Raw genomic sequence first — 11,827 nt, 5'->3', positions numbered from 1 at the left:
CACACACACCAAAATAACGTTACACACTAAAGCTTTAAGTCCCAAGTGTTCATGCAGAGCATTACATTGAACCGTCACACCCAATTAATAGCACTGCCAGTTATACCTCGAGGAGGTTGCAAGGACGCCACCGTTTAGACCTGATATGTAACAGAGATGCCGTGTCACTAAAAAAAGACAGTATCCAACCTTTGTCGGGAGAAGGGTCGAGATCATCAGATGACATGAACATTAAGGCAGTGTAACGTTGGATAGCGTGCTTCACATGCTTACTGTGAATATCATACATCTTTAAGTTGAAACTTCCCTTTGGCAAAAGCTTGTGTTACACACTTAAGTAGTGAATAAAAAGTTATTCAAAAAGAAGAAAGGTTTGATACCCTGATTACATTTTGAGTTTTTAGAGGGCACAAAGCAATATGGTTAAATAAAAGGAAAAGCAGCTGCACTAAAAGTTTTAGATAGCCTTTTCACTTGGTTATTTATGTATTGCATAGTTCTTTAAGCAAGCACAATTTCATTGTGTGACCCTGAAATAGTTTCCACGGTTTTTGCAATATCTTTTATTAATATAATATTTTATTTTTTATTTTTGCAATACCCTGTAACAAAATGGGAAAAGTCATAAATTGACTTTCAGTTTTCTTAGACACGCTGCTGCAAAATAAGTTTTGACAAAAGTCATACAGGCTAATTATGGGACTGTGTGATGCAATCCAGTATACTCATGCATAAACTCCTTTCTTCTCCTTTTTCATAGAAAGCTTGTATTGTTCATATAACATTTGTTCAGAATATCCTTTCAGGAACTTTTAAGTAGAGTTTCTCTATCCTTTCCCACCTCAGAAAAGGGGCAGCAGCCTAAACTGCTTTAAAGGATTTCCATTATGCCTACATTTATTTCTAAGTGGTTACATTTGTGTTAAAATTGTGTTACAGTTTCACTAGTTGTTACACTGTTGTTTACCATAGAACAATCTGTTCGGTACCAGCATTGTTTTTTGGGGGTTTCTAGTGTGTCTACTGCACCATACAGCTGTGTGTGTGTGTGTGTGTGTGTGTGTGCGTGTGTGTGTGTGTGTGTGTGTGTGTGTGTGTGTGTGTGTGTGTGTGTGTGTGTGTGTGTGCGTGTGTGTGTGTGTGAGGGTGTGAACGTGTGTATTTGTGACTGTGCACATAAAATCAGATACGGGTTTTTTTTCTGTGCATGTATGTTCCCCACATACATAAGCTACACTACATACCCGTTAAATCATTTCAGAAATTCTGAATTCCCTGCTGACAGTCTCAGCTGTTAAATTACTTCTGTGTATATTTTGAAGAAAGCTCATGACCATTCATAGATATTCTCTTCTCCTCAGTAATTTCTCTCTTTATCTTTTCAAAGATCATCCTTATCAGTCCTCATCCAGGCCCATCCTTTTATCTTATCAGAGGCTGTCAGCCATCCTGTTGACCTGTCCCCTAATGGAAAATAATCAAACAGAGGTAAGTGAGGGCAAGGTCTTATTTTTTTAAGATTTTGGAGCGTTGCCATTACCATGTTTTCTATGGAGTGGTTATGTCCATTAAACATCCTGTCTGCTCATTTGAAATCCATTACTCAATTGTTCTCTCTCTATTGTTGCGTGAGACTGAACCTGCTGTATTTTCCAGTCTTATTGACACCAGCTCATTAAACTCAGACTGTTTGCAACCCGCTCCTCTTGTTTGCTTGACTCTCTGGAGCAGATGAGGCCATCTGTTGGAGCCATCAGAACCACAAAGGCATTCTCATTAGGGCTGGGACAATTGCTTTTGTTGATTATATCACAATACATGGTTGCCGATTCGATTTGTATTGAAGTTTTCCTTTATTACGATTCAATAGTATTGAGTTTTACAATTTTCTTTTCCTTATTTAGCGAAAACAAAAGTTGAATAAAACACTTCTAGAGGCAGCACTGTAAACAAAAGCTGTACATTTAGTGCCAATTTTCAACACTAAGGTACTGTTTTCATATAAAACAGTTTAGTACTGTAGTTAACAATGCATTGAGGCTGCTTAACTTGGAGCAACAGTAAACTAAACAGTAAGTTGGTGTTTTAAATTACAGGACACTACAGTATTTTTCTGGAAACTGAATGTTGACGGGGGACTTTGGTGCACGGTCAGAAGTTTGATACATTAGTCTTTTAAATTGAAGCTAATGCTTTTGGTTAATTATCTTAAAAATAAACAAATAAATAACTAGAGGAATAATTTGCCATCAACTCCTGGAGTGACATCAGAAACCATCATTTGGATGGGAGATTTTCCAGAAGAGGACGCACAATTTATATGACATATGCTACACATCAGCGAGTGTTCTTCATCAACATCCGTTGGGTCTTGCATCTACAAAGTAAACGCTAAACAAAATCTTATTCATATTGCCAAATATGTTTGATATCAAACTGATGCTCGAGAACTTGCCAGGGATTTGAACATGCCATTTATCAGTGAGGCAAAGATTAGAATAGCCAAAACAATATTACCTTTGGGTGTTTTTTTTGTTTAATTTTGGTAACATTAGCCCAACGTCTTCATCCAAGAAACAACGCTTGTTATTCGGTACAGAGAGGCCAATCGGTAGATAGAGGCAGCAGGAAAACAGCATTAGGCTACTAAAATAATTAGCCTACATCTAGCCCGGTGATTAAGGATTTATTTCAAACAAACTATAGGATTATTGGAACATCAGGTAACCAAGATGGTTTTGGTGAGTTTTATTTTGCTGGTGTCGACTTTTAATGAAATGTGTTTTACCAAGAGTTAACCAGAAAATGAAGCTAATTGCTGTAAGGATAAGTAGGGACACTTGAATCCTCCAGGCTTTGCATTTTTCTGTTTAAACAGGAAATTGGTGTGAACATATTGCCTTTCTGGACTCTTTGTGAATGCGGTCGGGTTGCATTTTGTTGATCTGTCGCTGCGCGTCTCGCGAAGCCTTCTTCTCCCAACTGTTTTAGAGTAGGCCTACAAGCTTTGTCAAACCATTTTGCATTATCTGTGTCATTTCTTTCACAATCTTAACATTGCAACTCAGTTAAGGTTAAACATGTCTGCGTGAAGACTGATACATTGTCACTAAAAAGCAGCCAGCAGTCGTCCTAATGCATGTTTGTTGATGAAAAGGAACTTACCATCGGGCAGTACCAAAATGTCCCCGTCAGATCTGTTGACATAACTGTGCCACAATAGTGACGTATGTAAGGCACATAAAAATACACCTAATTCAACTTTTAAACGTAAGTAATAATTATAATTTAATATAAATTCCCATAGTGAGTTTGTGATTATTTAGTTAACGATTTATATTTCTTAGTATCTACCTTACTGACACAACCACTAAGCTTTATGCAAATTATTGTGTAATGATGTCATAAATATGCAATTGAGTATATGACGCCATCTATAAAAATAAAATAGCTGTACCCCCCCAGAAGCTCAAGGTATAATTCAAACACTGATTTAAAGCTACTTTTCTTGGACAACTTTGGTGCAAAATAGCTCTGAATGAAAAAGACACATGTTACCTTTAAGTGTGCCCTTATTATTCCATGTTCTGTTTCTGAAGGTCCCTGTTTTTTATGCTGGGATAAAGTAATTTCAGATGCTGTCACCTGATGCCTCGGCTGCATGTAGACTACGTGGCAGTCTGACACCAATATGATTTAGTAATACAGCATCTGTCAAATGCGTGTGCCGCCAACTGCGTGTCACAGGCCACAAACCCCAGTGAGTGTCACAAATTCCAACACGCAGATCAGGGTAGGGTTTCATATCTCTACAGAGCGAGATTGTTACATTACATTCACTATTAAATTTCTTTTGACGTCCTACACAAAAAACAGTTCAAAAGCTGATTTAAAGTCAAATGACTGCTTTCAGACACAACTTTCTTGTTGTCACACAGCTGCTGTTTTTAGTTGTGCACTGTGTGTGCATGGCCCCATTAAACAACACAATGAAAGGCAAAACCCCCGTTTAAACATGGAGACCAGACAGTAGTTGGTATTTACAATTAGGCATCCTGATGTCTTTTAAATGTATATTAGTTTGAGCCCAAAACCAAAAAAGTATACCATTTATAATTTAAACAGTTAATAATTACGACAAAATGTCACAGACTTGAATTCTCTGCTCATTGACTAAGTGTTTAATCTATTTATTGTTGCAGCTCTGCATGTAATGACAGTTGCTTTTTAGGTAATTGACAATAAAATCAAACATGTCAACAGGTAAAAAACGTTTCTCAGTTTCACAACATAAGCACACATTTACCTTGTAGCATCATTTTGACTGTGTGAAACAAAGACTTAACAAAACTGTCATGTGTTAAACATAGCAGAGAAGCCTGTCCTGTCCTCAAATTACCATGTTAGCTGACAAAACTTTGCTGAAGTAAAGTTGTGGTTGTCTAGACACTGAAGCAGTTACGCCAGGTTGAATGATGTGTCATGATCAACAAAACCACTAACCTCAATTGCGTGTGTGCTTTTTTGTTCAGAATATTTATTTAGATCAGTCTATGCTTCCTCTTGGGCAAATGATTATTAAATTTAAAGGAATTTTGTATCACTGCTATTCAGATGATATTTAATTGTAAGTATCTTTTAAACCTGACCAGACTGAACATTTTAATGTTTTACAGGAGTGTCTGTCAGTCATTGAAAGACTGGATAGCCAGTAACCTTCTTCTTCTTCAGCGTTCTGATTGTTACTGCAGACAGCATTGTTTCTAAGGTGTTTAGTTGTATTGCGTCACTAAACTCCAACATACGTCCCAGCCTGAGAAATCTTGGTGTGACAGGCTATGACCCTTGACAAACATGTAAAGTCCCTAACCCGCACTTGTTTTAGCCACATTGGAAACATTGCTAAACTCAGACACGGTATATCCTACACTGAGTTAGAAATGATTACACGTGCCTTTGTTTTTTCTCATTTCTCTGGTAGGTGACAATGTTAGGGGGTCATGACACATTAGCCCTATTCTGGCCGCATTGCACTGGCTGCCTATAAAAGTCAGGGTCCAGTACAAGATTCTTGTCATTACAGAGCCATCAATGGTCAGGCAATGGCTTACATAAGAGATGTGCTGCACCTGTGTGTTGTCAGCAGATCACTGAGGGCCTCTGATCAGGGCTTACTGGCTGTATTGATATCTAATCCGTGCTATTGTGTTTCACTGTGATTTACTATAATTTATTGTGCTATTTACGATTATTGTTTTTTTTTTTGGCCTGTGAAGTAATTTGTGACTCAATATGTGATAAGTGCTATGTACATAAACTTTCCTTACTAACTTCTGTCATTTAAATATTACATTTTGCATTTCATTGATCTCTGTGCATAGTGCTTCTTAGAGAAACCTTGTTTAAAGTGAGTGTGGTGTTGGCTTGTATTCATGAAACAAAAATGTTCCAATTACATTTTGATATCAAAATAATCCCTGACTATTGTTTTCTTTTTTGGAAAACCACTCTAAAGTCAGAGCAGCACCTTGTCTGAACTGGCCGAAAGGCAACACCAAAAACCTCTGTCAACATTCACAGTATTGGTCAGACTGTGATTCACAATTAAATGTTTCCCTCTATCTTAAATCCTGATCTTGACTTCATAATACTCAACAGCAAACTTCTCTAATGCACACATCGAGATCAGGGGCCGGTAAAGCTACATATTCAACAATATCCTCACAACATAAATCGACAAGCCCCAAACTTCGGCAACACCATAACAACAATTATAGACAGGAAAATGAACCAGGCATATCATTTCTTGTGTTAGCTTTGACTCATGCCAAAAAAAATGTGAATTATGTCCAAGGCCAATGTCCAGTGCCAATACAGCAACCTTTACGTGTATGTGCCGAGGTTGAAAAGTAAGGGTGGAGGTCAGAGTGGTGGTTGCATGGGCACGTAGAGTCCCGTCAAAGATCTTTCCCTACCTTAACCTTACCGAATAAAATGCCCAGATCTTATACAGAGCAAGGATTTGAACCCTTGTGTTATGTAGAAACTGGCATCGCTGTCCTTTTATTCTGACATTATCAAAACCCATTTTGACCCCTGTTAGACCTTTTATAAACAATCAAAAACAAAACTCCAATAACAGAGATTAGATTAGATTCTAGATGTGCTGCATATGAAGCGCTGTCCATGCACACCGAATCAAGTCCATCGTATTTAACCAAACCGAAGTAATGCATCATTTTATTTGTCAAACTTCTGATAACGTCTTTAGTTCAAAATCATGTTTAAAAGGAATTCTCATAAACTTAGGTAAAAGTCATGAAGTATCTAGGTGACGTAATGTGTCGAGACTATCTTGCCCCTCCCTTTCTTGCTTATCTTGCTTTTGCGCACTAGCCAAATCCTCCTTGTCAGTTATTTACTGCAACGCTGGAAGACTGTTTGTTATGTTTGGTGGTGCAGGTTGGCACAGTTTGTTTTTGTTGGTGTTTATGGAGCTTGGGCTTTCTACTGAGACCGCGTTTTTTTACAATATATCCAGGGCACAGGCAGGAAGCGGATAATGAGGAAATGTTTTCTGTATGTGACATAAAAATGTTGTAGCCAAAAAAACGTGTGACATCACTTAGAGCACCTTTAAAGAGGCCAGAATTAAAGGGTAACTACCGTTTTTTCAACCTGGACCCTATTTTCCTATGTTTTTGTGTCTAAGGGACTGATGGTAACAACAACCTTTGAAATTGGTTCAGTATTAAGCAAGATTGCTGCAGTCGGCAGCGGCAAATCAAGCTACAATGTAAGTAACTGTAGTAGGGCAATTGTCCAGCTTGTACTTACCGTAACAAAAATTGCATTTGCTAAACCCACCAGACTCCGTGTAAATAAACGTCATTTTAGCATCATAAAACACTTCATTAAAAGTCGACAAAAAACAAAACAAAACTGTGAAACAACATTTTCCATCCATCACAGATGTTGGTTTTGACTGAGATAAACGTGATGTGAAAATATGTTAGTGCTATACAAGCTAAAAGTAGTGCTTTTTTAAATGGTGTCTGGTGGGTTTAGCGAAGAGGTTTTAAAGGTCTATCTCTGAAAGGTTACTTTCCAGAATGTTGTCAGACACTTAAAATATTAATGTGATCCTGTCAAAAAACAAGCACTTTTCTATGCGTAAAACAAGCTGGACAATTGCCCTATCACATAACTTACATTGTAGCTTGTTTTGCTTGAAAATAGGGTTCATGGTAGTTACCCTTGAAAATGGTAGTTACCCTCTAAGAAGCCTTTTTGTCTGAGGTTCAACTTTCAATCAGGGACTATTTTGGGTAAAGACTTTGGTATGCAGTCAACTTGGATTAGCAGAGCAAGTTATTGATTTCTGTATGTTGAATTTCTGTTCCCAAAGCTCTTTACGTCATTATGTGTAGGCAGTTCACTTTGTGGATCTGAACAGCAACAAACAGAAAGTCACTGGCAAAAATAATGCTGTTCCAATGTTTTTGGAATGGCTAACATATGTTTTAAATTAGTCCAGAAGTTTCTCTAAAACCAACAAGGGGAAGTTATGTAATCTCACCCCTAATGAAAAATGTATTTAAATCTTCATCCACAAACATAATTTCTGATGAAAATGAAATTAAATGTATGTGTGTGTGTGTGCGTGTGTGTGCGTGTGCGTGTGTGTGTGTGTGTGCGTGTGCGTGTGCGTGTGTGTGTGTGTGTGTGTGTGTAAGTACAGTTTCTCTGTCCTTTCCCACCTCAAAAAAGTGGCAGCAACCTAAACTGGTTTATATGAATTCCATTATGCCTTAATTTATTCTAAGTTAAGTTAAATAGCAAATAGCAAAATTGTGTTACAGTCTGACTGGTTGTTACACTGTTGTTCACCAAGGAACAATCTGTTCTGTATCAGCATTGGTTTTAGGGGTTTCATGTGTGTCTGCTCCACCATACAACTCTGTGTGTGTGTGTGTGTGTGTGTGTGTGTGTGTGTGTGTGTGTGTGTGTGTGTGTGTGTGTTTTATTGAAATGTAAAAACAAACCTAAGCTTATTTACTTATGGGAAGTTAATGAAGCCACATTCCAATGTCTTTAAACTGAACTGACCTCGAGCAAGTCTTATTTTCAGAACAAATATGCTCTAAGTATTTTGTATTAGGAATTTTTAAATCAATATTTCCTTTCAGATGACTAGGAGCTCTCTCGATTCAACCATCTCTTTCTCCTTGCTTCCCTCCATCTTTTACTCTAGGCCTCGGCTTTTTTTTTTACATGTGAAAGAATGTGATACTGCAAAGAAACTAAACATCAGCACAGACCACACACGAGCATGCAGGCAAAACAATATTAGGGCTGAAACCATCAATGGATTAATTGATCATAATAAATAAAAAAAACATTTTGAGCCATGCCTGCAGCCGTGCTACCAGCTCTGTGAGGCTTCATCAGCATGCTAAGGTGTTCACAACAACAATGCTAACATGCTGATGTGTAGCATGTTGAATATCCGTTTAATGACTGGCCGGCCGACATTGCCATTCATAGAGCTTTGATGTTACTGTAGCATAACTGAGAAAATGCCAACCGTTGGCTTGTTCAAGTATCTCAAATGTGAGGATTGTCTATTTCTTTCAATTTTATGTCACTGTTGATTTAATATTAAGTTCTGGACTTTTCATCAGACAAAAGAAGCAATTTAAAGACACGCTCTTGAGATCTAGGAAACTATTAAGTCATCATTCCTTATTTTGACATTTTATGGAATAAACAATTAATCAATAGATTTTTTTTTAAATCAACAGATTAACGGATGGTCTGCTCTCCTGCTGTTTCTTTGCCTTCAGTGAATCCCCCTGAATTTATAAGTATTCATGACCTTGTGGGCGTCTGGTTGTAAACACAATGACGGTTTCGATGACCCAATCTCGGTCACGTGGTTTCATACAACTGCATCATATTACTCCGCTGCATACTTATGTGCTGTGCTGTCTGCTCTCCCGATGGACCTTTCTAATTATAGTCGTCCTTGTAGCAGATCAGGTGATTAAGAGAGCTGCAAAAAGGAACAGTACAACTGGGTTAATGTAAAGGCTGATAGAGGATTCAATGTCTTGCTCCAAGGCACTTCATCAGGAAACATGGTGTCCAATTTTTAGCCTGTTAACTCGGTTATAACTTTTTCTTCTTCTTCTTCTGCTACTTGAGAAGGCTATTGTTGCTTTTCTTTACGCCAATGACTCACCTCGCTCCCTCACTTGCGTCTCCTCCTCACGTCTTAGCTCCTCCCAGGATGTGAGAGAGAGATGTGAGGAAGAGACGTGAGGATAGAGGAGCCCAAACTGCCAAAAAAAAAGGATGGAGTGCCTGATGAAATGATGCTATGTTAGTTGTTAAAAGTCAAGATATCTACTGCTTCCACTTTGATAATTTGTCTCTTAAGAGTCCCCCCCCCACACTTTATGGATGTGATAAAATCACAATGATTGTTGAAGCGCTACTTAGTCTAAACACACTGTTTAGGCCGCAAAATGTCAGAAAATTGGGGCAAATGCTCAATTCAAGTTTCTAAAGCTTAGTTGCTTGTACTTTTTAAAGTTCAAATCTAAATAGACTTAGTTTATGACAGGAAAAAGAAAAAAATCTGCAAATCCTTACACTGCAGAGGCTTAAACCTGCATTTGATAAATTGATTAAAACAGCAGTATTTAAAATAATCATATATTAATGCTGTAACAATGTCTCAGCACCAGCTTTTTAAACCTTAGCTGAGCATCTTGAACTGGCTCCTCTTTATGTGCCCAGCGCTGCTCCCTACACTGCACGTGACGAGTAGCCTACAGCTTATCACTTTGAGAATAACAGCTTTCTCAAAGCTCCAGGGCTGCTGATAAGCAAGCAACTTCAAACACACTCCACCAACATTGTATCAAGCACACTGAGGAGAGAAGGGTTTAAGGTGTGTGTGTGTGTGTGTGTGTGTGTGTGTAGTAACACATGGTAGAGTAGTGGTTTTTAGCGCCATGGGGTCTATTCTCGGAACTCTTTCATGTTGTCCCCCGCTGTGAAGTGTGTGTGAGTGTGTGTGTGAGGAGCATCTACATACTGTATATTCTCACAATGCCACCTGCAGTGATGCCTCAACTCAGACTGTGTACAAGTCTCAACCTCTGGCCCACAACAACTTTGAGTCCAAAGCGAGGTCAGCTTTCCACATCGTCCGCAGCTATCACAACATGCACACTGGTTTATTGACAGATACAAATATCCCAGGTCTTAATGTAGACTAGCCTATTAAAGCTGCAGCATGCATGCCTGTATGTAGACTGTCTGCTATCACATAGCTTATCAAGTTAGCCTAGCTATCAGCAAATGCCCTTGGTCTCACATCAGCTGGCGCACTTTCAGCAGCACTGCGCGCTGTTGGAGACGTGATGCGCTTGTCACGTCTGCGACTTTGTGACCATTGACCATAACCTTGTCACCGTTTCAGCTTGAGCTCCAGCAGCTCTACAGAATCGCCTAATAAACGAAACATTTGCAATAGCCTGGCCAAGAATAGCACGCACACACAGCCGCCTGCCCCCGGACTCAGTAGGCTATTTAGGCAGACTGTGTCAGCAGTCTGAACACCGTCATTCACCCTGTCTCGCCGACGCATGATAAACACACACTTACCCTCACACAACCTGCTAGCGATGCCCTCACATTTAAACACGTCGCTTCCTATGCAACAACGCTCGTCTGGTTTTCTCGCGTTTCATTCAGCAGCAAAAACTAAACTCAACGCTCCGCAGTCAGGAGGGGGGGGGGGGGGGGGGGGGGGGTCCGGTCCAGATTCCGACAATAGCAGGCCAGCAGGTTACTTTGAATTTTTACAAATAGCCATTTTGGTGGGTAGAGAGAGAGAGAGAGAGAGAGAGAGAGAGAGAGAGAGAGACAGAGGACATATTTACCTCGTCAGATGGTCTTTATTCTACTCACTGGCTCAGTAACACCACTATTACTGACAGAAACACAGCGTGAGTAGCCTACAGGAGATGAAACCAAACCGGGGCGGGTATGAGAGTTCTGATGCAGCAAAGGGGACTCTGGGGCTATCAGCATCTACCACAAACATCTGTGTACCACCACCCACTCACTTAATGTATTGATCAGCTATAAAGCAATTGGAACTGGATTGTAGCCTACTGTATTATATTTATACGTATTAATTTGTTTCGGCCTACAGAGCTCAATGATGTGGTTCTGGAAGTAAAAATGCAGTTGATTTTCTTCATAAGGGTTTAGATTATGAGCCATAATGTCTAAAGCATCCCAGGTAGACTGACCACGAGCTACGCGGTTGTGAAACAGAAGTTTCTGCTCCTGTAGAAGGTAGACGTCTCTATGAATTCAACCTTGTTTTAAGAAAAACATGTTTTATTAAACTACAGTACTACCCACAACCCTAGGCGTAACAGCAACGTCTCTAATTGGTCCGACTCGTTGTTACCATACATTAGAAATGTATGCCTTTTAAAGAATATCTTTTTGCGCCAAATCAAATGTTTCATGCTCACTAACGAAGCGCAAATTCCTTCAGGAAGTCCTCTAAATAAACTTCAATCACCACAACCTCTCCCTAAAACTATTTAGCTGTTAAGAGGCGTTCACTTTTCAGTAAACCAAACAGAATTGGCCACGAAATTCATGATCCAATCACAGCAAGACATCTTGCTTTGACGGCCACGTCTGGCCCATATATTTGAAACACAAGAACTCTCCAGACACTTTACAGATTAGGTCTAGACCACACTGTATAATTTACAAGGACCCAACAGTTCTA

At 39.2% G+C, this 11,827-nt stretch overlaps 1 protein-coding gene and 1 long non-coding RNA gene across 2 annotated transcripts in view; one reads left to right on the top strand and one right to left on the bottom strand.

The window, feature by feature from the left end:
• The window catches only part of LOC116705102 (equilibrative nucleoside transporter 1), a 37,477-nt gene extending 26,776 nt beyond the window's left edge, over window positions 1-10,701 (bottom strand). Inside the window, exon 1 of the mRNA XM_032540976.1 lies at window positions 10,679-10,701. The gene's annotated coding sequence lies outside the window, so the exon portion shown is untranslated. The remainder of the gene's footprint in view (window positions 1-10,678) is intronic.
• Window positions 3,135-11,827, top strand: part of LOC116705121 (uncharacterized) — a 19,545-nt gene continuing 10,852 nt past the window's right edge. Inside the window, exons 1-3 of the long non-coding RNA XR_004335856.1 lie at window positions 3,135-3,145; window positions 3,548-3,553; window positions 5,581-5,585. This is a non-coding gene — a long non-coding RNA (uncharacterized LOC116705121). The remainder of the gene's footprint in view (window positions 3,146-3,547; window positions 3,554-5,580; window positions 5,586-11,827) is intronic.

Source organism: Etheostoma spectabile, chromosome 17 (assembly GCF_008692095.1).
Source record: "Etheostoma spectabile isolate EspeVRDwgs_2016 chromosome 17, UIUC_Espe_1.0, whole genome shotgun sequence".
Classification (NCBI taxonomy): domain Eukaryota; kingdom Metazoa; phylum Chordata; class Actinopteri; order Perciformes; family Percidae; genus Etheostoma; species Etheostoma spectabile.
The sequence above is the reverse complement of the archived record's forward strand: the minus strand, read 5'-3'. Positions and strand labels throughout refer to the sequence as shown.